Here is a 23,091-nt window from a genome sequence, read left to right on the forward strand (position 1 = left end):
AGGGTCCGGACATCAAAGGGCACCAGCCCTATAACTGGGGCAGCTCCGGAGCAGGAAGGCAGTTGTATCCTGGAGTCGAGAGACACCGAGTGAACTCAGCCTTGACGGTCTACTGGCGCTGCCGTAGCCCGCTCTTGTGACCCATCGTTCTGCCTGCTGGCGCTGCCGCGGCCTTCTGCAATCTCCATCTTCACCGGGACCTGCTGGCGCTGCCGCGGACCGTACATCGACCATCTTCCTGGGACCTGCTGGCGCTGCCACGGCCCGTTGTAACAACCATCTTCACCGGGACCTGCTGGCGCTGCCGCGGACCGTACATCGACCATCTTCCTGGGACCTGCTGGCGCTGCCGCGGCCCGTTGTAACAACCATCTTCACCGGGACCTGCTGGCGCTGCCGCGGCCCGTTGTAACGACCATCATCACCGGGACCTGCTGGCGCTGCCGCGGCCCGTACCACCTAACCACCAAGCTCGAGGATTGTGAGCTCATCATCTCATCCGAACTACCTGACTGGTAAACAGACTGTCCCGCTACCCCCTTTCCTACCTTGCGAGACTCGAATCGAGGGGACCCCTGAGTCCAGACCTCCTTGTACCATTCAACCGTACCTTAAGAAGTGCTTATAAAGAACACTGAACCTTATCCGTGTGTGGTATCTGTCTGTGGGGGGGAAGTTACTTGTCTGTACGATCGCTGGAGACGGTTCTCCCCGGAGACCTCTCCTCCTGACCACGGCCGACCCTCCCGGTCCGTCTACCTTTTCTAACAGTGGTGGCCAGCGGCGCGATCCGAATCAACGCGTAATCGTACAGAGAGTAGCTCACCCCACGACAAAAAACACGATGTCGACCAAAGATAGCAGCCCCACCGAGAAATTCCAAATGGAGAAGTTAGAAGAATACAACCACCGCGAACTGAGACAATTTTGCATAGAACTTGGCATTGCTACCACCGGCCTAAGTACCAAGGATGATCTAAAGCGCGCCCTTGAGTCATGGACAGAAACTGGGGTCGCAGGACCCTCCGACCAAAGCAGCGTCACAGCAGACCAAAACAGCATCACACCAGAGGGGAACGCCACGGCTCCCGAGGAGCGGGGAACGGGCCTCTCACAGGAGGAGATCCGAGAAAGAGACAGAATCAGATTACACGAGTTGGAGATGGCACGACTCAAGATGGATGGGGAACTCAAGTTAGCTGAACAGAAACTCAACCTCGAGCACATGCGGCTCCGAGATGAACGAGAAGAGAAGCAGAGACAGAGAGAGCTGGAGGAGAAAAAAATAACGCTCGAGCACGAGCGCCGACTAGCGGAGATAGAACTGCGAAAACAGAATAAGGAACTGGGGGTGCCTGAGCGACCACACACCCCGGGGCCAATTGAGAAAAAAGTCCATATCCCCAAGGATGTTGTCCGCGAGTATGTCCGAGAAGACGACATACAGCAATGGTTTAAAGCCTATGAGATCGCCATGACCTCCCACCGGATCGACCGGAGTGATTGGGGAGCCGGACTTTGGGGGAGGTTTATCAACGAGGGTCGCGATGCCCTACTGCAGCTCCCAGATCACCAAATGTCGTCCTACGACCACATGAAGGCTGCCCTCCTCACCCGCTACGGCCTCACACCCGAGATGTACCGCCAGAGGTTCAGAGATTGCACCCGGATCCCAGGTACAACTTGGGTAGAATACGTGAACTATTTCAGCCGTGCCTTCGAGGGTTGGATCAAGGGGAGTCAGGTCACCACCTACGAACAACTCTTCAACCTTATGGTATGGGAGCACCTGTCAAACAACTGTTTTGTCGAGCTCAGGCAGCACCTCCTCGACAGTAAGCTGACTGACCCCCGGCAGCTCGCCGCCGAAGCTGACCGATGGGAAAGCACCCGAGTGGGCCGGAAAGGGCCACACGACCAGAACAGAAGCAGCCAAGGCCAGCACCGTCCTCGGGGAGGAGGAGGGGGCCAGGGTCGAGGGAGAGACGCCTTGCCAGCAACACCCGTGGCCAGCACACCGCCTCCGGCCGGCCGGGGCAACCCCCCGTTGCGGCCCGGGTTCCGAGCCAACGTCACGTGCCACCGGTGCCAGCGACTAGGCCACTACGCCAATGACCCGAGCTGCCCGCTAAACCAAACACCCAAGCCCCGCCAGGTAGCGGCCGCCGCCCTGGGGGAAGAGCGATTATCGGAGGAACCCGAAGAGTATGAGCCGGCCCAGCAAGGGTGGGAACCGGCCGCCATGGTCCTGGCGTGCTTAGGGGGAAGAGACATGGTCCCGCGGGCTCCCCTACCCGCCAACACCAGGAAATACGGTCAGTGGGTGACCATTAATGGACAGAGGGCCGAGGCCCTGCGTGACACCGGCGCCAGTGTGACGGCCGTCCGCTGTCACCTGGTGAAGCCCGAGCAGATCCTGCCGAACATTCTCTGCCCCGTCCGCTCGGCTGATAACTCTGAGAGTATGTGTAAAATGGCCTGCGTCCCATTCGAATGGGGAGGGGTCTCCGGCCTGCTGAAAGTGACGGTCCGGGACGATGCCCCCGTGGACTGCCTCCTGGGGAATGATCTCGAGAGTTCCCCGTGGGCCACCGTCGAGAGAAGAGAGCACCTGGGGATGCTGGGCCTCCCGGACTGGGCCTGCATAACCACCCGGTCCATGGCCGCCCGTGCCGCCCCCCGATCAGAAGAACCCGAATGGCCAGCACCTCCGCCCCCGGTCGCCCCAGTAGAGGGCAACGGCGAGGCCGGCCTCCCGGACCCGACGACCGAAGAGGACGCGCAACCCCAGGACCTTCCGGATCTGGCTCAGTGGCGTCAAGAAGGGGGGCCCACCCAAGAACAGTTCCGCCAGGAACAAAAGACCTGTCCCTCCCTCGAGGGACTCCGCCAACAAGCCAGCGCCCAAAACGCAGGGGACGCCACCGGAACTCACTGGGTCTACTGGGATAACGACCTGCTCTACAGCGAGCAAAGAATCGCCTAGCTGGGGGCCGGTCGAGTTCTGGTGGTACCTCTCCGCTTCAGAGACTTTCTGCTCAACTTAGCCCACGATGTCCCCCTGGCTGGACACCTGGGCCAGGACAAAACGTACAGTCGCCTAGTGACCCACTTTTTCTGGCCAAAAATGAGGAATGACGTCCTGAACCACTGCCGATCTTGCCCCACATGCCAAGCCAGCGGGAAGAGTGGTCGGAAGCTGAAAGCCCCTCTGCAACCCTTCCCTGTGGTCACCACCCCGTTCGAGAGGGTGGGGATAGACATTGTGGGGCCTCTGGACCCCCGCACGGCACAAGGGCACAGGTTCATCTTAGTGCTAGTGGACCATGCCACCCGCTACCCCGAGGCGGTGCCCCTACGGACCGTGACAGCTCCGGTGGTTGGCCGGGCCCTAATGGGGATCTTCTCCCGGGTAGGCTTCCCCCGAGAAGTCGTCAGCGACCGAGGCACAAATTTCATATCCAAATACATGAAGTCCCTCTGGCAACAATGCGGGGTCACCTACAGATTCACGACCCCCTATCACCCCCAAGGGAACGGACTAGTGGAGCGTTTTAACCGCACTCTCAAGGGGATGATTGGGGGATTGGAAGAGCCCCTCCGTCGCCAGTGGGATGTACTACTCCCGTGCCTCCTCTTCGCCTACCGGGAAGTTCCCCAGAAGTCCCTCGGTTTTAGCCCTTTCGAACTCCTGTACGGGCACCCTGTGCGAGGGCCCCTCAGCCTAGTCAAGGAAGGTTGGGAGATGGCCCCCCTAACAACCCCTCCAGACGTCTTCAAATACATCCTGGCCCTACGAAACCAGACCCGGCGCTTCAGGGAGATGGCCAAGGCGAACCTCGAGGCCAGCCAGGAGGACATGAAGAGGTGGTATGATCACAACGCCTCCTCCGTTGAATTCGAGCCTGGTCAGCAGGTATGGGTGATGTCCCCCACCGAACCATGTGCCTTGCAAGATAAGTGGACGGGGCCCTTCAAAGTGGTCGAGCGCAAAAGCCCCGTCACTTACCTCATCGACATGGGGACCTCCCAGAACCCCCTTCGGGTCCTCCACACCAACCGACTCAAACCACACTTTGTGCGCTCAGAACTCAGCCTCCTGATGGCTACGGACAGTGGGGCAGAGGAAGACTCCGAACCCCTCCCGGATCTTCTGAAGACTCAGGAGAATGACGGCTCCGTGGACGGGGTCCGGCTCTCTGACGCCCTCACTTCGGAGCAACGCCAGGACTGCCGGAACCTCCTGCTGCAGTTCGCTGCCCTGTTCTCCCTCACCCCCGGGGTCACCCCTTGGTGTTTGCACGACGTAGACACCGGGGACAGTCCCCCTGTCCGACACCGGGCCTACCGCATACCAGATCGGGTACGGGCCTGCATACAAGAGGAAGTGGCCAAGATTCTCACGATCGGGGTCATCGAGCCCTCGGACAGTCCCTGGGCCAGTCCGGTTGTATTGGTTCCCAAAGCCGCTGCCCCCGGCACCGCACCTGAACTGAGATTCTGCGTCGACTACCGGGGCTTGAACGCTGTCACCCGGACCGACGCTCATCCCATCCCCCGAGCAGACGAGCTGATCGACCGGCTGGGGGCCGCCCGCTACCTTAGTATCTTCGACCTAACAGCGGGCTACTGGCAGATCGGCCTCACACCCAGGGCTCAGGAACGGTCAGCCTTCTCTACCCCCGATGGCCACTACCAATTCAAGGTCATGCCCTTTGGCATGAAGAATGCCCCCGCCACGTTTCAACGCCTTGTGAACCAGGTCTTGGCGGGGCTCGAAGAGTTCAGCGCTGCCTACCTGGACGATATCGCTGTATACAGCCGCCACTGGTCCGACAACCTCCGTCACCTCCAAGAGGTCCTACAAGCCCTCCAGCGGGCCGGCCTCACCATTAAGGCCGGCAAGTGCCAAATTGGCCAAGGGTCTGTGACCTACCTTGGGCACCAAGTGGGGAGCGGGCTGGTGGCACCCCTACAACTTAAGATTGCGGCCATCCAGTCCTGGCAGCCCCCCGTCACCCAGACCGAGGTCCGAGCCTTCTTGGGGCTCACCGGCTACTACCGGCGGTTCGTGAAGGACTACGGCAGCATCGTGGGGCCCCTCACGGGTCTCACGTCCAAGAACCAACCGAAGCGGATTAACTGGACTCCTGATTGTCAAGCGGCCTTCGAGAAGCTGAAGGCCGCCCTGTGCACCGCCCCTGTGCTCCAGGCTCCCGATTACAGTCGGGAATTTGTGGTGCAGACCGACGCCTCCGACCACGGCATCGGGGCCGTCCTCTCTCAGTTGAACCCCGAAGGTCATGACCAGCCGGTGGCCTTCATCAGTCGACGTCTCCTGGCCCGAGAACAGCGTTGGAGCACCATCGAGAGGGAGGCATTTGCAGTAGTGTGGGCCCTCAAAAAGCTCCGACCCTATCTCTTCGGTACCCACTTCCGGGTACAAACCGACCATCGACCCCTGCAATGGCTGATGCAGATGCGGGGGGAGAACCCAAAACTCTTGCGCTGGTCCATTTCCCTGCAGGGGATGGACTTCACCGTGGAGCACCGACCAGGCCAAGACCACGCCAACGCGGATGGCCTGTCCCGCTTTTTCCGCCTCGACGAAGAGAGTCCCCAAGGAGATGGGTGACTCTCCCCGCCTTCAGCTGGGGGGGACGCATGTTGGACAGGCCACACAGAGGGCTTGCTCCCTCCCCGCACGACAGGGCCCGAGCTCCGGCCCACCAGGCATACCCCCGCGACAAGCACCTGTACCCCGTCTCCCGACGGATCTTCTGCCCTCGGACCACTACTCATCACGGGGTCCAGCCCCACCGGCTTCCCCGGCCGGGTCAAGCCTCCATCTTGGGCCCTGCACCACGCGGCCGCGTGGCCTCACCCCGACCCCAGCCCCGGGCCCGGCCGGCCCCGACATCCCGGCACCACCATCCACCCAGGAGGTGAGCGGACCACTTGGCAGGTCAATGGGAGAACGAGGTGTCAAAGGCTCCCCCCCGCCCGGTGCCGATCGCCCCCAGCTCCCCCAGGCACTGGCTCCACCCCCTGCTGGGTGTCTGGACACCTTCATCCCGGACCCTCCGACCTCCAAGTGCGAGGGTCCGGACATCAAAGGGCACCAGCCCTATAACTGGGGCAGCTCCGGAGCAGGAAGGCAGTTGTATCCTGGAGTCGAGAGACACCGAGTGAACTCAGCCTTGACGGTCTACTGGCGCTGCCGTAGCCCGCTCTTGTGACCCATCGTTCTGCCTGCTGGCGCTGCCGCGGCCTTCTGCAATCTCCATCTTCACCGGGACCTGCTGGCGCTGCCGCGGACCGTACATCGACCATCTTCCTGGGACCTGCTGGCGCTGCCGCGGCCCGTTGTAACAACCATCTTCACCGGGACCTGCTGGCGCTGCCGCGGACCGTACATCGACCATCTTCCTGGGACCTGCTGGCGCTGCCGCGGCCCGTTGTAACAACCATCTTCACCGGGACCTGCTGGCGCTGCCGCGGCCCGTTGTAACGACCATCATCACCGGGACCTGCTGGCGCTGCCGCGGCCCGTACCACCTAACCACCAAGCTCGAGGATTGTGAGCTCATCATCTCATCCGAACTACCTGACTGGTAAACAGACTGTCCCGCTACCCCCTTTCCTACCTTGCGAGACTCGAATCGAGGGGACCCCTGAGTCCAGACCTCCTTGTACCATTCAACCGTACCTTAAGAAGTGCTTATAAAGAACACTGAACCTTATCCGTGTGTGGTATCTGTCTGTGGGGGGGAAGTTACTTGTCTGTACGATCGCTGGAGACGGTTCTCCCCGGAGACCTCTCCTCCTGACCCCGGCCGACCCTCCCGGTCCGTCTACCTTTTCTAACACGCCGCTTGCGACCATCCGCACTCCTCACGGCACTGACGGCGGTCAGCCAGATCTGCTCCTTGGCAGAGGCGCCTACCTGTGAGGATGAACAAGTGACACTACATCAATACATCTGCAACATGTCACAGAGACACATATGAGAACAAATTAGCTGGTTACAACAAGGCATGTCATGCAGCCATTGCATTGCACCTTTGCCATAGGGACATACTCATCTGGGGAAGGGCAAAAGCAGTACGTGCCAGTGAAAGTACACAGGTGGAATGAGGGTAAAGACACAATCAATTATCAAGGCTCACACTGTGCATCACACCCACCCCTCCTGCGTCTGGGCACTGCTGGGAGGACTCTGCACCCACCCCTCCTGCGTCTGGGCACTGCTGGGAGGACTCTGCAACCACCCCTCCTGACTCTGGGCACTGCTGGGAGGACTCTGCACCCACCCCTCCTGTGTCTGGGCACTGCTGGGAGGACTCTGCACACACCACTCTTGTGACTGGGCACTGCTGGGGGGACTCTGCACCCACCCCTCCTGACTCTGGGCACTGCTGGGAGGACTCTGCACCCATCCCTCCTGACTCTGGGCACTGCTGGGAGGACTCTGCACCCACCCCTCCTGACTCTGGGCACTGCTGGGAGTGATAGGCACCCACCCCTCCTGCGTCTGGGCACTGCTGGGAGGACTCTGCACCCACCCCTCCTGACTCTGGGCACTGCTGGGAGGACTCTGCACCCACCCCTCCTGACTCTGGGCACTGCTGGGAGTGATAGGCACCCACCCCTCCTGCGTCTGGGCACTGCTGGGAGGACTCTGCACCCACCCCTCCTGTGTCGGGGCACTGCTGGGAGGACTCTGCACACACCACTCTTGTGACTGGGCACTGCTGGGGGGACTCTGCACCCACCCCTCCTGACTCTGGGCACTGCTGGGAGCACTCTGAACCCACCCCTCCTGCGTCTGGGCACTGCTGGGAGGACTCTGCGCCCACCCCTCCTGTCTCTGGGCACTGCTGGGAGGACTCTGCACCCACCCCTCCTGTCTCTGGGCACTGCTGGGAGGACTCTGCACCCACCCCTCCTGACTCTGGGCACTGGCTGGGAGACATCAGGCATTCCCCCCCCCCCCCCTGGAACCCTCCCTACAGTACATAGCATGTGTGTCACACCTGGACACAATGGCAGAAGTCACAGTCACAAAAAAGGGACACAGTCTGTGCTAGTAGACTCACCTGATACCCTGGTCGCCCATACAGCAGGGGGTACTGTGGGAGGATCACATCCAGCAAAGCCAGGTTCTCCTCCAGGGTGAATGGCTGTGACCTCTCCACAGACCTTGACATGGTTCCAGGGAATCAGAAGCAGCAGCAGTGTGGTAGAATCGAAAGATGTGCAGGCAAGTGATCCCTCATGGGACCTGGCTGCCTTATATCTGCCTTGCTGTCCTGTTTCATGCACAGGAGTACAGAGTGATTGGTCACTCACATTTGCATCCTATGTTTCCTCCAATCCCTCCAAACCTAGCACAGTCAGTGGGTTCTTATTGTTTTTTTTTACTTCAGCATGATGTCAACCCCACAAACACATTGCAACAAAGTAGATTCATTCCAACTGACTTCTGCTGTGCACCTTCCAGAACACATTCTAACTTAAAACTTGGTCTCCATGACAACCAGCATGCATGTAGGCCTTAATACTTGTCCCTCATGTGTCCCCTATGTGAATTTGAGCTTCACACACACGTACGGTGCGTTCCGGGGCCCTAGGGCACCCCAAATGCATAGCAACGGCCCGTACAGGCGTGTGTACGGGCCGTACCACTATGAGTACGCATACGCAAGAACACCCATAGTGGTACGGCCCGTACACACGCCTGTACGTTCACTATCACCATGGGTGTCCTCGCGTATGCGTACTCGCAGTGGTACGGCCCGTACACACGCCTGTACGTTCACTATCACCATGGGTGTCCTCGCATATGCGTACTCGCAGTGGTACGGCCCGTACACACGCCTGTACGTTCACTATCACCATGGGTGTCCTCGCGTATGCGTACTCGTAGTGATAGTGAGCGTACAGGCGTGTGTACGGGCCGTACCACTGCGAGTACGCATACGCGAGGACACCCATGGTGAGACGGCCCGTAGACACGCCTGTACGCTCACTATCACTATGAGTACGCATACGCGAGGACACCCATGGTGATAGTGAGCGTACAGGCGTGTGTACGGGCCGTACCACTGCGAGTACGCATACGCGAGGACACCCATGGTGAGACGGCCCGTACACACGCCTGTACGTTCACTATCACCATGGGTGTCCTCGCGTATGCGTACTCGCAGTGGTACGGCCCGTACACACGCCTGTACGCTCACTATCACTATGAGTACGCATACGCGAGGACACCCATGGTGAGACGGCCCGTACACACGCCTGTACGCTCACTATCACTATGAGTACTCATACGCGAGGACACTCATGGTGATAGTGAGCGTACAGGCGTGTGTACGGGCCGTACCACTGCGAGTACGCATACGCGAGGACACCCATGGTGATGGTGAACGTACAGGCGTGTGTACGGGCCGTACCACTGCGAGTACGCATACGTGAGGACACCCATAGTGATAGTGAATGTACGCACGCGTGTACGGGCCGTACCACTATGGGTGTTCTTGCGTATGCGTACTTACTGACCGTACACATGCCTGTACGCTCACCATCACTATGGGTACACATACGGCAGCACTCCCATAGTGATATGGGAACGTACACAGGCCCTCTTAGCAGCAGTACGGTGGTTTTCACACATCACAGTGGTGACAGGCAGCACACAGGAAGGAATAGGGCTGACATACTTGTCCATGGATGGACATCAAGGCATTGTCTGGGCAGTACTACATGTGTGGGGCACAGGTGTGAAAGGCTGTGATGTGGCACATGTCTCCTGAGTCGAGAAGGCACCAGATGTATGATGAGATGTGTACACATGTAATGTGTGACGGTGCGATGTGTGCCAGGCATGCCCTTGACTCCTTTGACATGTGTGCATGTCGTACTGCACACTTGTGATGAGCGTCACTGGCATGGCACGGACACCAACACACGGAAGTGTCCCCTGAGGCCCGGTACAGGGGTTACCACACCTGACATGTCACTACCCACGATGCACGATGTGACTATGTCATGTATGTGTGGGGGGTTCAAATTAGGTTGATGTTGGAGCTCCCTCAAAAGCTGCAGCTGTTGCAGCAACCAACATGTGTCTGTGTGTAGATTGACATTGCACACTGTTCCGCACACCATGCCACATGTGGTATCGGATGTGAGGTGCGTATGTATGCATGGGACACGGAGTAGCGTAACAAGGACATGTCTGCATCCTCTCTATGAATGTGCGGTGAGTCATGACATGTACACCTTCATGGCAAGGTGTGTGGGCTGTCCTAGTGTAATGTCATGTGACCTGTGGCTCTAGTGTTCCGCTACCAGTCTCTGCAATCTACATCCTACTTCTGCTGATGTGTGGATGTATGTCACTCCTGTCTTGCGTCTGGCTGTTCACTTGCATTGGTACACAGCTAATCCCATGCCATGGCATGTGGAGGTTCACAATCTCCGTGTGTAGCTGGGTCTTGGTAGGAGTGTCACCTGGCAGCCATACGTGTCCAGGGCATGTGGCACATACCTGACTCCGTATGTAGCATATGTGTATAGACAGATTAACATGTGCTCAGTACTAATTAATTGTTGTTGTGGTGCACTCACTCTTCCTTGTCACTTCCAAAATTACTGCAGAGCGCCGCCTCTTCCCCGACCAATTCCGGACTTGGCTGCCATGCGGGAGAATGACTGTATCCGGTGCTACCGCTTCCACCAACGGTTGATTCTGGAGTTGACGGCGAGACTGGCACCACACCTGCAACCGCTGCACAGGTATCCTACGGCACTGACACCCAAGCTGAAGGTAATGGCAGCCCTACATTTTCTAGCCACGGGTACCTTTCAAAATACCATAGCTCATGTTGGTGGCATGTCCCAGAGCATGTTCTGCCGTGTGCTGCATGATTTCTTAGAGGCCATGTTGATTCACCTGGATGACTTCATCCATTTTCCTACCCCTGAAATGTTGACTGGGGTCAAGCGTGGGTTCTATGCCCTGGGAGGGATGCCCCATGTCATTGGGTCCATAGATTAAGCCTGGGCGAAGCACTACGCTACGCTCGCGTAGTTTGCGAAGTTCGCGCTACTTCGCACTAAGCGAACTGCATGTAGCACAGTGCGAACACGCGTAGCGTAGTGTTGCGTAGTGCTGCGGTCATTTTTTGCTTGCTCGCGGTCCTCAACGTCAAGTTGGCGACCGCGAGCAAGCAAAATGACATCCCGGCGAGACTTTTTCCTTGTTCGCGATCAGCAACTTCAAGTTGGCGATCGCGAGCATGGAAAATAAACCACCCGGCGAGATTCCCAATGCGAGGAGGTCAGGTTTCTCATTGCGAGTGGTCGCGTATGCTCGCGACCGCTCGCGATGAGAAACTACCAGTTCGCGTTGAGAAAGCTGAAGCTCGAGTAAAAATCTACTCAAGCAGCAGAAAACTACAGCTCGCACTGTGCAAGATGCCATTATCAATGATTGCACAGTGCCGATTGCTTGTCCGCACTGTGCAATCATTGAAAACGACATCTGGCACAGTGCGAACAAGGTACTACGCAGTTCGCGAAGTGCTATGCGTAGCTCGCGTAGTGCGAACTTCACTTTGCGTAGCTTCGCGAAGTGCTACTTCGCGAACTACGCCCAGGCCTACCATAGATGGGACACATGTGGCTTTGGTACCACCACAGGCACAGGAGGTAGCGTACCGGAATCGCAAGCACTACCACTCCATCAATGCCCTTGTGGTGTGTCTGTCCAACATGGTGATTTCACATGTCTGTGCTCGTTTTCCAGGATCAGCACACGATGCCTACATCATGAGGCGTAGCAGGGTGCCTGAAATGATGACGCAGCTGCGCAACGAACGAGCATGTGTTGTTGGTGGGTACAGTCTGTCTGTCCTGTATTTTGCGTAGACTTCCAGCACGACCGCTTCTCCTGTCCTGCTTATGTCCATGTGCTTTCCATGTAGGGGACGCTGGCTATCCCAACATGCCATGGCTGATCACACCTCTCCGCAACCCCATCACGCCGGCCCAGCTCCGCTACAACACCGCCCATGGCCGGACAAGGCGAGTGATAGAGAGGACGTTTGGCCTCCTGAAGAGCCGATTCCGATGCCTCCACAAGACCGGCGGCGCCCTCCCATATGCCCGGCGAAGGTCTGCAAAATCTTTATGGTCTGCTGCATGCTGCACAACATGGCAGTTGAGAAAGCTGTGCCACTCATCCTGGATCAAGATGACCAGGACCATCCACCCGTGGAGGACGAAGGGCTTGGCAATGGGGCTAGTGATGTGGAGGATGTGGAGCCACAAGAGGACATCCGGACTCGGCTCATACGCGACTTCTTTGCTTAGTGGTGAGTACCAGTGTCTGAGTGTGCACGCATTGGTCCCCGTGTGGCATGTGTTGCGATATGTGTCTCCACCTGCATGTATGGCACGTGAGTCAGAGGTGTGTGTGGGTGTGTCACTGGAGTGATGGTGCAAGTGATGGTTGTATTTCCCCAGTCATAATTGTGACCTAGCATGTTGTCATCCATACATGTGTCGAGTACATGCACATGCAAGTGGCTGTGCTTTTTGTGGCTGACTTCTTGTGTGTCTCTCTTCCCCAGGTACTTGCGCATGCCGTCTGCTGGTTGCATTGTTGTGGCACTGCTATTCCTCATGGACACGTCATCGTATGCTGACTCAGCGTTACAGGCACGGACACGTTTGGAAGTCACCTTAGGGTAAGGGATGCATCAGGGGTGTATTGGGTGTGGCAGTTGTTCACGATGTATGCACACTGCCCCTGTCGATGTTTGGTTCCTCTGCAGACATGTAGCATCACCATGGTACACATTACATGCAGCTGGGTACACCTGAATAGATGGTCAGACTTGTTGACAGTCATCAGTGATGTGATTGTGGAATGTGATGATGGCATCAATGTGTGTAACACTGCCCTCGGACACATACGGTTTGCATTGGCTTGACATGCTGTGGGACTTCCACATCAGCGGATCAATGGTGTATGGCAGGCTCTCCGTGAGCAGCTGGGGGTGTTTAGCTGTTAGCCGACACTTGTGTGCCAGTTCCATGGCTATCACGCATTTGTGCTGCAGAAGGGGGGTGCCAGTGTTGGACCCACATGTTACTCCACATGAACTGTTCATGTGTACTTCGAGTTGCCTCTGAAATCCCGAATACATGACTAATAAAGGTGTCCCCATGCCTCCAAGGTGCCTCTTCTCAGTCAATGCTGGTGTGTTGCCACGGTGCATCCGGCATGTCTGGCATGGTTTTCCGTGATAGTGGCTATGTGTCTATGTGTCGAGTAGCAAGATGCAAGCTGTTTGTGTGGGATTAGACTGTGTATTGTGCATGATGTCCATGACTGTGTGGGTATTGTGACATGTGCCATCCCCATGCATCCAACGTTGGCCAGGCCACCATTCTCTGCATCCACCGGACTCAAGCTTGCAGGACATGGTTCTGCCACCTGTCTACACATACCTGGGTGCCCCCCAGGACACTCCACATGATCCCTGACCTCTGCGCATGACTGTTACTGTACTCAATATGTCTGTCGGCACGGTTGTGCGGCCACTCCCTCAGCTGGTTGGGCACATCACGGGTGTGTATGGTGCTCCATGTCTGTCTTGCCTAATACACTGTGACCCTTGTGTGTCCTGTGCCACACTCAGGCCCCAGGGTGTGGATGGTTTAAGTCAAAAGAGAACTCAGGCATGGTTAGACTTTACAAGACACATGTAAGGTAATAATGCAACCAGCAGGCATCTTCTCTTCATGGTGTGACTTTTTATTTTAGTGGGGGGGGGGGGGGTTTGACATGAGGGGCTCTCCGGGTGTGTGGAATCCAAAGTTCACTAGGGGAGTTGGTGTCCTTGCCTTTTGAAATCCTCAGTCCATGCCACAGTCTTTGTCAACATTGGTCAGACAGTGACCAGCAAGGCCATGTGGCAGAGAATGTCTTTTGATGCTGTGATGCTGTTGCTCCAGTGGGCCAGGTGCCAGGCCAGGTGTCCTGGGAGATGGTGCTGTAGCGCCGACCCTCATGGTTGTTTCCGTGGACGACCCAGCCTCCTGCGGGGACCCTCAGAAGCAGGCCGTGACGATGTTTGGGATGCTCCATCGGATGTTTCCTCCTCCTCCTCCTGATCCCTCCCTGTGGGTGGTGATGTTCTACGCCTTCTGGCACAGGGAGGGTTGCCCATGTTGTCAGCCATCCGACGGAGTGTAGTGTGAATTCCCGTGAACACCGTCACAAGCTCAGCCTGTCTGTCCTCCATCCTCCGTTGGTGTTGCAGTAGACAGGCATGTAGCTCCGCATGTTGCTGGGCCTGCTGGGTCTTGATCCCCTCGAGGACGGTCACAACCTGGGCCATGCCCGTGGTGTCCTGCCGGTATGTGTCCAGGATGTTTCGGACATGGGCATATACCGGTTCCCCAGCCAACTGGTCAGGCTGGCGCCTCCGCCGTCCTCCACTCCCACCACCCCTGCCCACTCGCCACTGGAGTCAAGCTATCCTGGCTGATGACGGCTGATAGCCAGAAACCGTTCCTAGGATGCTTGATTCCGGTCCAGGGAAGACATGGCTTGGCAGTTCGGGCTGGACTGTTCCCATGAGGCACAGGGTCAAGACTGATTTGCATATGGCCATGTCTAAACTGGGGTGGTGTAGTGGGCAAAAGAATGATGGATTTAACCCAGATCTCTTGACTGGGGGAGAATGTATGCATTGTCAGCATTCCGTCCATCATTTGTTTGTTGTAACGCTTTTCGCCCTAAGTGGGATGGGTATTCCCAGACGTGGGACCCGTGCTCACTACGCCACTGGAGTCAAGCTATCCTGGCTGATGACGGCTGATAGCCAGAAACCGGTCCTAGGATGCTTGATTCCGGTCCAGGGAAGACATGGCTTGGCAGTTCGGGCTGGACTGTTCCCATGAGGCACAGGGTCAAGACTGATTTGCATATGGCCATGTCTAAACTGGGGTGGTGTAGTGGGCAAAAGAACGATGGATTTAACCCAGATCTCTTGACTGGGGGAGAATGTATGCATTGTCAGCATTCCGTCCATCATTTGTTTGTTGTAACGCTTTTCGCCCTAAGTGGGATGGGTATTCCCAGACGTGGGACCCGTGCTCACTACGCCACTGGAGTCAAGCTATCCTGGCTGATGACGGCTGATAGCCAGAAACCGGTCCTAGGATGCTTGATTCCGGTCCAGGGAAGACATGGCTTGGCAGTTCGGGCTGGACTGTTCCCATGAGGCACAGGGTCAAGACTGATTTGCATATGGCCATGTCTAAACTGGGGTGGTGTAGTGGGCAAAAGAACGATGGATTTAACCCAGATCTCTTGACTGGGGGAGAATGTATGCATTGTCAGCATTCCGTCCATCATTTGTTTGTTGTAACGCTTTTCGCCCTAAGTGGGATGGGTATTCCCAGACGTGGGACCCGTGCTCACTACGCCACTGGAGTCAAGCTATCCTGGCTGATGACGGCTGATAGCCAGAAACCGGTCCTAGGATGCTTGATTCCGGTCCAGGGAAGACATGGCTTGGCAGTTTGGGCTGGACTGTTCCCATGAGGCACAGGGTCAAGACTGATTTGCATATGGCCATGTCTAAACTGGGGTGGTGTAGTGGGCAAAAGAACGATGGATTTAACCCAGATCTCTTGACTGGGGGAGAATGTATGCATTGTCAGCATTCCGTCCATCATTTGTTTGTTGTAACGCTTTTCGCCCTAAGTGGGATGGGTATTCCCAGACGTGGAACCCGTGCTCACTACGCCACTGGAGTCAAGCTATCCTGGCTGATGACGGCTGATAGCCAGAAACCGGTCCTAGGATGCTTGATTCCGGTCCAGGGAAGACATGGCTTGGCAGTTCGGGCTGGACTGTTCCCATGAGGCACAGGGTCAAGACTGATTTGCATATGGCCATGTCTAAACTGGGGTGGTGTAGTGGGCAAAAGAACGATGGATTTAACCCAGATCTCTTGAATGGGGGAGAATGTATGCATTGTCAGCATTCCGTCCATCATTTGTTTGTTGTAACGCTTTTCGCCCTAAGTGGGATGGGTATTCCCAGACGTGGGACCCGTGCTCACTACGCCACTGGAGTCAAGCTATCCTGGCTGATGACGGCTGATAGCCAGAAACCGGTCCTAGGATGCTTGATTCCGGTCCAGGGAAGACATGGCTTGGCAGTTCGGGCTGGACTGTTCCCATGAGGCACAGGGTCAAGACTGATTTGCATATGGCCATGTCTAAACTGGGGTGGTGTAGTGGGCAAAAGAACGATGGATTTAACCCAGATCTCTTGACTGGGGGAGAATGTATGCATTGTCAGCATTCCGTCCATCATTTGTTTGTTGTAACGCTTTTCGCCCTAAGTGGGATGGGTATTCCCAGACGTGGGACCCGTGCTCACTACGCCACTGGAGTCAAGCTATCCTGGCTGATGACGGCTGATAGCCAGAAACCGGTCCTAGGATGCTTGATTCCGGTCCAGGGAAGACATGGCTTGGCAGTTCGGGCTGGACTGTTCCCATGAGGCACAGGGTCAAGACTGATTTGCATATGGCCATGTCTAAACTGGGGTGGTGTAGTGGGCAAAAGAACGATGGATTTAACCCAGATCTCTTGACTGGGGGAGAATGTATGCATTGTCAGCATTCCGTCCATCATTTGTTTGTTGTAACGCTTTTCGCCCTAAGTGGGATGGGTATTCCCAGACGTGGGACCCGTGCTCACTACACCACTGGAGTCAAGCTATCCTGGCTGATGACGGCGGATAGCCAGAAACTGGTCCTAGGATGCTTGATTCCGGTCCAGGGAAGACATGGCTTGGCAGTTCGGGCTGGACTGTTCCCATGAGGCACAGGGTCAAGACTGATTTGCATATGGCCATGTCTAAACTGGGGTGGTGTAGTGGGCAAAAGAACGATGGATTTAACCCAGATCTCTTGACTGGGGGAGAATGTATGCATTGTCAGCATTCCGTCCATCATTTGTTTGTTGTAACGCTTTTCGCCCTAAGTGGGATGGGTATTCCCAGACGTGGGACCCGTGCTCACTACGCCACTGGAGTCAAGCTATCCTGGCTGATGACGGCTGATAGCCAGAAACCGGTCCTAGGATGCTTGATTCCGGTCCAGGGAAGACATGGCTTGGCAGTTCGGGCTGGACTGGTCCCATGAGGCACAGGGTCAAGACTGATTTGCATATGGCCATGTCTAAACTGGGGTGGTGTAGTGGGCAAAAGAACGATGGATTTAACCCAGATCTCTTGACTGGGGGAGAATGTATGCATTGTCAGCATTCCGTCCATCATTTGTTTGTTGTAACGCCTGCCGTTGTCGGCACATCGGGTCTCCGGGACCCCTGAGGGATGGCATTTGCGGTGTTGCCTGCCTCCTCCTGGGTGCCCGGAGAACCTTGTCCCTCCTGGACAGACTGGCTGCTTTGTGGTGGTGGGGCAGGGATCCTGGGTGTCTCCTGGGATGTGGCAGGAGTGGGGGTGGTGGTTGGCCCCGTTGTACCTGACGCAGGTGCTGCAGGTCGTTGGACACCAGAGGGGCCAGGTTGGTCGGGGTCGTCCACAGAGTGGTGAGAGTCGTCGCTGCCGGTGGGATCGGCCTCCCGCAGAGCCGGGTCCTGTGAGTCTTCCCCCCCAGTGTTGGGGGGTGAACCACGACGTTGACCTGTGTGTGAGAGAGACAATGTTAATTTTGTTCCATGCAACATCCATGTTTCATTAGTTTCAAAGTTGGAACATTTCCTCTGGGAATTTGGATCTGTCTAGTGCACAAGTGCACAAGTGCACTCACAGTGCACTTGTGCATGGGTATGTCCCTTGGGCACAGCTTTGGCAACTTTAACTATGTGTGGCACAGTCTTACTTGCTGCGTCAAGTGTGACTGCAGTCAGCAGTGGAGTGGGCAGGTGTGGCGAGCCGTGCATTGGCGCCTTCCGTGTTGCACTGTACGTGGGCACATGAAGTTGTTCCACACACTTCAATGATGCAGGTAGCTGTCGTTGTGCTCGTGCACAGGTTGTGACATGGCCCTGTGTTTTGCCATGGAGGAGAGGGGGGGTGCTGGCACTGGCCACCCTTGTCTACATGCATGCAGTCCACCTGCTGACGAGCAGACATTCCCACACACCACAAGGCTGATTTGCTCTCCCTGTGTCTCCCTCCCTCTCGGCCCCCCTCTCCCTCCCTCTGTGTGTCGGCCTCCTCCCTCTGTCCGTCTCCCTGTGTCTCCCTCCCTCTCTGTCCCCCTCTCCCTCCCTCTGTGTGTCGGCCTCCTCCCTCTGTCCGTCTCCCTGTGTCTCCCTCCCTCTCTGTCCCCCTCTCCCTCCCTCTGTGTGTCGGCCTCCTCCCTCTGTCCGTCTCCCTGTGTTTCCCTCCCTCTCTGTCCCCCTCTCCCTCCCTCTGTGTGTCGGCCTCCTCCCTCTGTCCGTCTCCCTGTGTCTCCCTCCCTCTCTGTCCCCCTCTCCCTCCCTCTGTGTGTCGGCCTCCTCCCTCTGTCCGTCTCCCTGTGTCCCCCTCTCCCTCCCTCTCTGTCCCCCTCTCCCTCCCTCTGTGTGTTGGCCTCCTCCCTCTGTCTGTCTCCCTGTGTCTCCCTCCCTCTCTGTCCCCCTCTCCCTCCCTCTGTGTGTCGGCCTCCTCCCTCTGTCCGTCTCCCTGTGTCTCCCTCCCTCTCTGTCCCCCTCTCCCTCCCTCTGTGTGTCACCCTGTCACCTCAGCCCAGCTTCCTGGGCACACACTGTTAGCAGTTCTTTGAATGGCCCTTGGATTGTTGCTGTGAGTTTGTTTCTGATCTCCAGGCACCCATTGGGTGTAGTGTCTGTGTCTGCGCTGCTGCTGTGGTGGTGTGTGCTGCCACTCTTTCACAGTGTTGGCTGTTCATTAGCTGCTGTCATGTGCAAAAACGTGCCTTCACCCCCATGTGTTAATGCAAGGCGTCCGCCATTTGCTGGCAAGTCTTTCCTGTGTGGGGACACACTGTTTGTCTGGCTGTGACCTAGGCCATATGGGCAGAGGGCATTGTTGTCTGCTTCTGAGTTGCACTATGTGATTTTTGGGGCCCACCCTCCCTCCATCCGGGTTACCGTGTCATGTGTTGGTGTCTTCTGTGGCCTGTGACTTGACATTGTCCAGCTGGGTGCATGGGGCATGGTGGTGCCAGTGGCATGTGCGTGTTCATGGAGTGTGGTTGAGTCATGCGATAGCTTGGGGTGGTTGCGTGCCTGTTTGTGAGTTTGGTTGTGGATGACGTTCCCCCCATGTGAGGTGCGTTGTTTGTGTACTCACCCGGGTCTCGGAGTCCTCCTAATCCTTCGACTGCCTCCACCGGCAGTATGGCCATCACCCTCTCCTCCCAGGGATGGTAGTGTACGGATCTGCGGGACGGCCCTCCTCCAGTGACGTTGGCCTGGTTGTGTTCATCCGTCATCTTGGCTCAGACCCTCCTCCGCAGATCGTACCACCTGGCTTGGCATTCCTGCTTGTTCCTTCTGGTGTCCGCAACAGCATTCACAGCATCGACGATGGTCTGCCACATGGCTGTTTTTGCTGATATGCTGGTCTGTCTGACCAATGTTCCAAAGAGGTGTGGCTCGACTCTGAGGATTTCATCGACAAGGACCTCCAACTCTCGGTTAGTGAACTTTGGATTCTTGTTAGTGGGCATGGTGAGGGGTGTGGGTGTGGATGGTGGGGGGGTGTGTGGATGGTTGTGGGTGTGTGGGTGTGGTTGTGCAGGTCTGTGTGTGAATGTGATGAGGGGGTGTTTGTGAAGGTGTGTGTGTGAAGGTGTGCAAGTGTAAGGTGTGGTGAAGCTTCTAATATGGTGCTGTAGGTTGTCTGTGGGGTCTGGCAGCAGTGAGTCTGTTGCAAAGGCTCATGGTTGTGTGTGTTGGCCCTTTTTATTGGTCCATTGGTGGGTGTGGCTGTGTTTGAACTTTGGGTGGGTGTGTTATAAGGAGTGGTGGTGTTTTGGGCCTCTGTTTGTTTTTGGCAGTTGCAGGTCAGTGAATGTGTTGTTTTAGTGGTTGTTGGACATGTTTAGTGGCTTTGTGCCATTCGAATGGTGTATTCTTGTGTCGTTTTGGTTTGTCCTGGTTGTGTACGTGCGATTTTAGCGTATGTACGGTGTGTACATGGGCCATTTTGTTGTACAGTGCTGTCCTTGTGTGTGGCTTGGTATGACTCGTACATGCGGTTGTGATGTTGGGGCCTGGGGTGCGCTCCGTACTTAGAATGTTGTGGTGGGGGTACGCTCCATGCATACGCGGGTGGGGGTACGACTCTAACGTACACGGGTGTAGATACACGGGGGTATGACACGAACGTAGAGGGGGGTAGGACACGTACAGGGGTGTACATACACGGGGGGTACGACACGTACAGGGGTGTACATACACGGGGGGTACGACACGTACAGGGGTGTACATACAGGGGGGGTACGACACGTACACGGGTGTACATACAGGGGGGGTACGACACATACACGGGTGTACATACACGGGGGGTACTACACGTACACGGGTGTACATACACGGGGGGTTCGACACGTACATGGGGGGTTCGACATGTACGCGGGTGTACATACACGGGTGGGGGTACGACTCGAACGTACACGGGTGTACATACACGGGGGTACGACACGTACACGGGTGTACATACACGGGGGTACGACACGTACACGGGTGTACATACAGGGGGGGTACGACACGTACAGGGGTGTACTTACACGGGGGTACGACACGTACACGGGTGTACATACACGGGGGTACGACACGGACAGGGGTGTACATACAGGGGGGTACGACACGTACACGGGTGTACATACACGGGGGTACGACATGTACAGGGGTGTACATACAGGGGAGGTACGACACGTACACGGGTGTACATACACGGGGGTACGACACGTACACGGGTGTACATACATGGGGGTACAACACGTACACGGGTGTACATACAGGGGGGGTACGACACGTACACGGGTGTACATACAGGGGGGGTACGACACGTACACGGGTGAACATACACGGGGGTACGACACGTACACAGGTGTACATACACGGGGGTACGACACATACACGGGTGTACATACACGGGGGGTACGACACGTACACGGCTGTCCATACCCGGGAGGATGACACAAACGTACACGGGTGTAAATACGGGGGAGGTACGACACGAACGTACACGGGGGGGTACGACACGTACACGGGTGTACATACACGGGTGGGGGTGTACATACACGGGGGGTACGACTCGAACGTACGGGGGCTGGGGGGAGTGTTGGGTGCGTATGCGGGCACATGTCTCCATGGTTGCTATGGGAGTTCGGTGCGGACGGTGTTTTTTCCATACGGTTGTAACATCGGACGCACGGGATGGATCGTGATTCCGCGGTCGGACTTCACTTTTCACATTTGTACGGCAAATCGTCCGAGGACGTGTCGGACACATTTTCCGACCCGAGGACGTGTGGGGAATAATTCCCAATGCGATTCGTATGGTCTTTTTCCCATGCGAATCGTAATTGGCAGTTTGTACGGCACTTGTACGATTCGTACGGTAAAAAGACCGGATACGAGTCATACGGGCTATTTTTTTACCGGATCGTGATCGGCACCTAAGTGTCTGCTGCATCATTATCATTGGATTTGAGGACTTGTGAATTTGATATTTTACAAGTAAATGGTGGATTGTCTGTTTGATTAGGGGCATTGCAGTTGCTGCAACTACAATTTTGGTACTTATCATTCTTTTTTTAAAATTGTTGGGGGTAGCCAGTAGGCCCAGAGCTAGTCATGGGTGGGTGCATGAAGCAACTGTTCCTTTGGTGTGTGTTGAATGTTTTTCAAACATCATTTAGGGCATGGATGGCATTGGATTGAGTTGGAAAATGTGTTTTTTGGGGGGTATTTCTGTTTTTGGGTGTGTGTTAAAGAAATGCCTTTGTTGTGTGTGCCTGGTGTGTTGGTGTGCACCCTGCAGACCTTGTTTTGCCCTGTGGATTTTTGTTTTTGCATTTTATTGCCTTAAAAAGGCAAAGCAGTGTGGTTTAGCATGCATCTTTTGCCTGGCTTCTTTTATAGGCCTTTTGTCAGTTCATTGTTTCCCAGGCCTCCTGCTTGTTGCTTGTAATTTGTGAGTGTCCCTGTGGCTGGTGGCCTTTTCTGGTGGGAGTTATTAGTGTGCTGCTTTTGTCATATATAGGCCTGCATGGTTTTTCCTTTGTGGCCTAGGCTTCTTGTTGTGGGCCTGGCCATGAGGCTGGCGGCCATTTTGAAGGCAGGCAGTGTGTTTTTTGCAACAGACCTGCATTGTCTGTCTTCTGTTTCTTGTAGTTGGGTGGGCCTGGCCATGTGGCTGGTGGCCATTTTGAAGCCTAGCCCTGCAAGCTTGTGTGGCCTTGTTTGCCCACGGGCCTGCTTTCATCCAGTAGGCTCAGAGCAGGTAGCCACAGGTACATTAAACAAGTGTTTCTGTGTGTTCTGTTGAATTTGTAAATCATTTAGGGCATGGATGGCATTGGATTGAGTTGGAAAAAGTGTTTTGGGGGGTATTTCTCTTTTTGGGTGTGTGTTAAGGAAATGCCTTTGTTGTGTGTGCCTGGTGTGCACCCTGCAGACCTTGTTTTGCCCTGTGGATTTTCGTTTTTGCATTTTATTGCGTTAAAAAGGCAAAGCAGTGTGGTTTAGCATGCATCTTTTGCCTGGATTCTTTTATAGGCCTTTTGTCAGTTCATTGTTTCCCAGGCCTCCTGCTTGTTGCTTGTAATTTGTGAGTGTCCCTGTGGCTGGTAACCTTTTCTGGTGGGAGTTATTAGTGTGCTGCTTTTGACATATATAGGCCTGCGTGGTATTCCTTTCTGGCCTAGGATTCTTGTTGTGGGCCTGGCCATGAGGCCGGCGGACATTTTGAAGGCAGGCAGTATTTGTTTTGTAACAGTCCTGCATTGTCTGTCTTCTGTTTCTTGTAGTTGGGTGGGTCTGGCCATGTGGCGGGTGGCCATTTTGAAGCCT

Source organism: Triturus cristatus, chromosome 12 (genome assembly GCF_964204655.1).
Source record: "Triturus cristatus chromosome 12, aTriCri1.1, whole genome shotgun sequence".
In the NCBI taxonomy this organism is placed as follows: domain Eukaryota; kingdom Metazoa; phylum Chordata; class Amphibia; order Caudata; family Salamandridae; genus Triturus; species Triturus cristatus.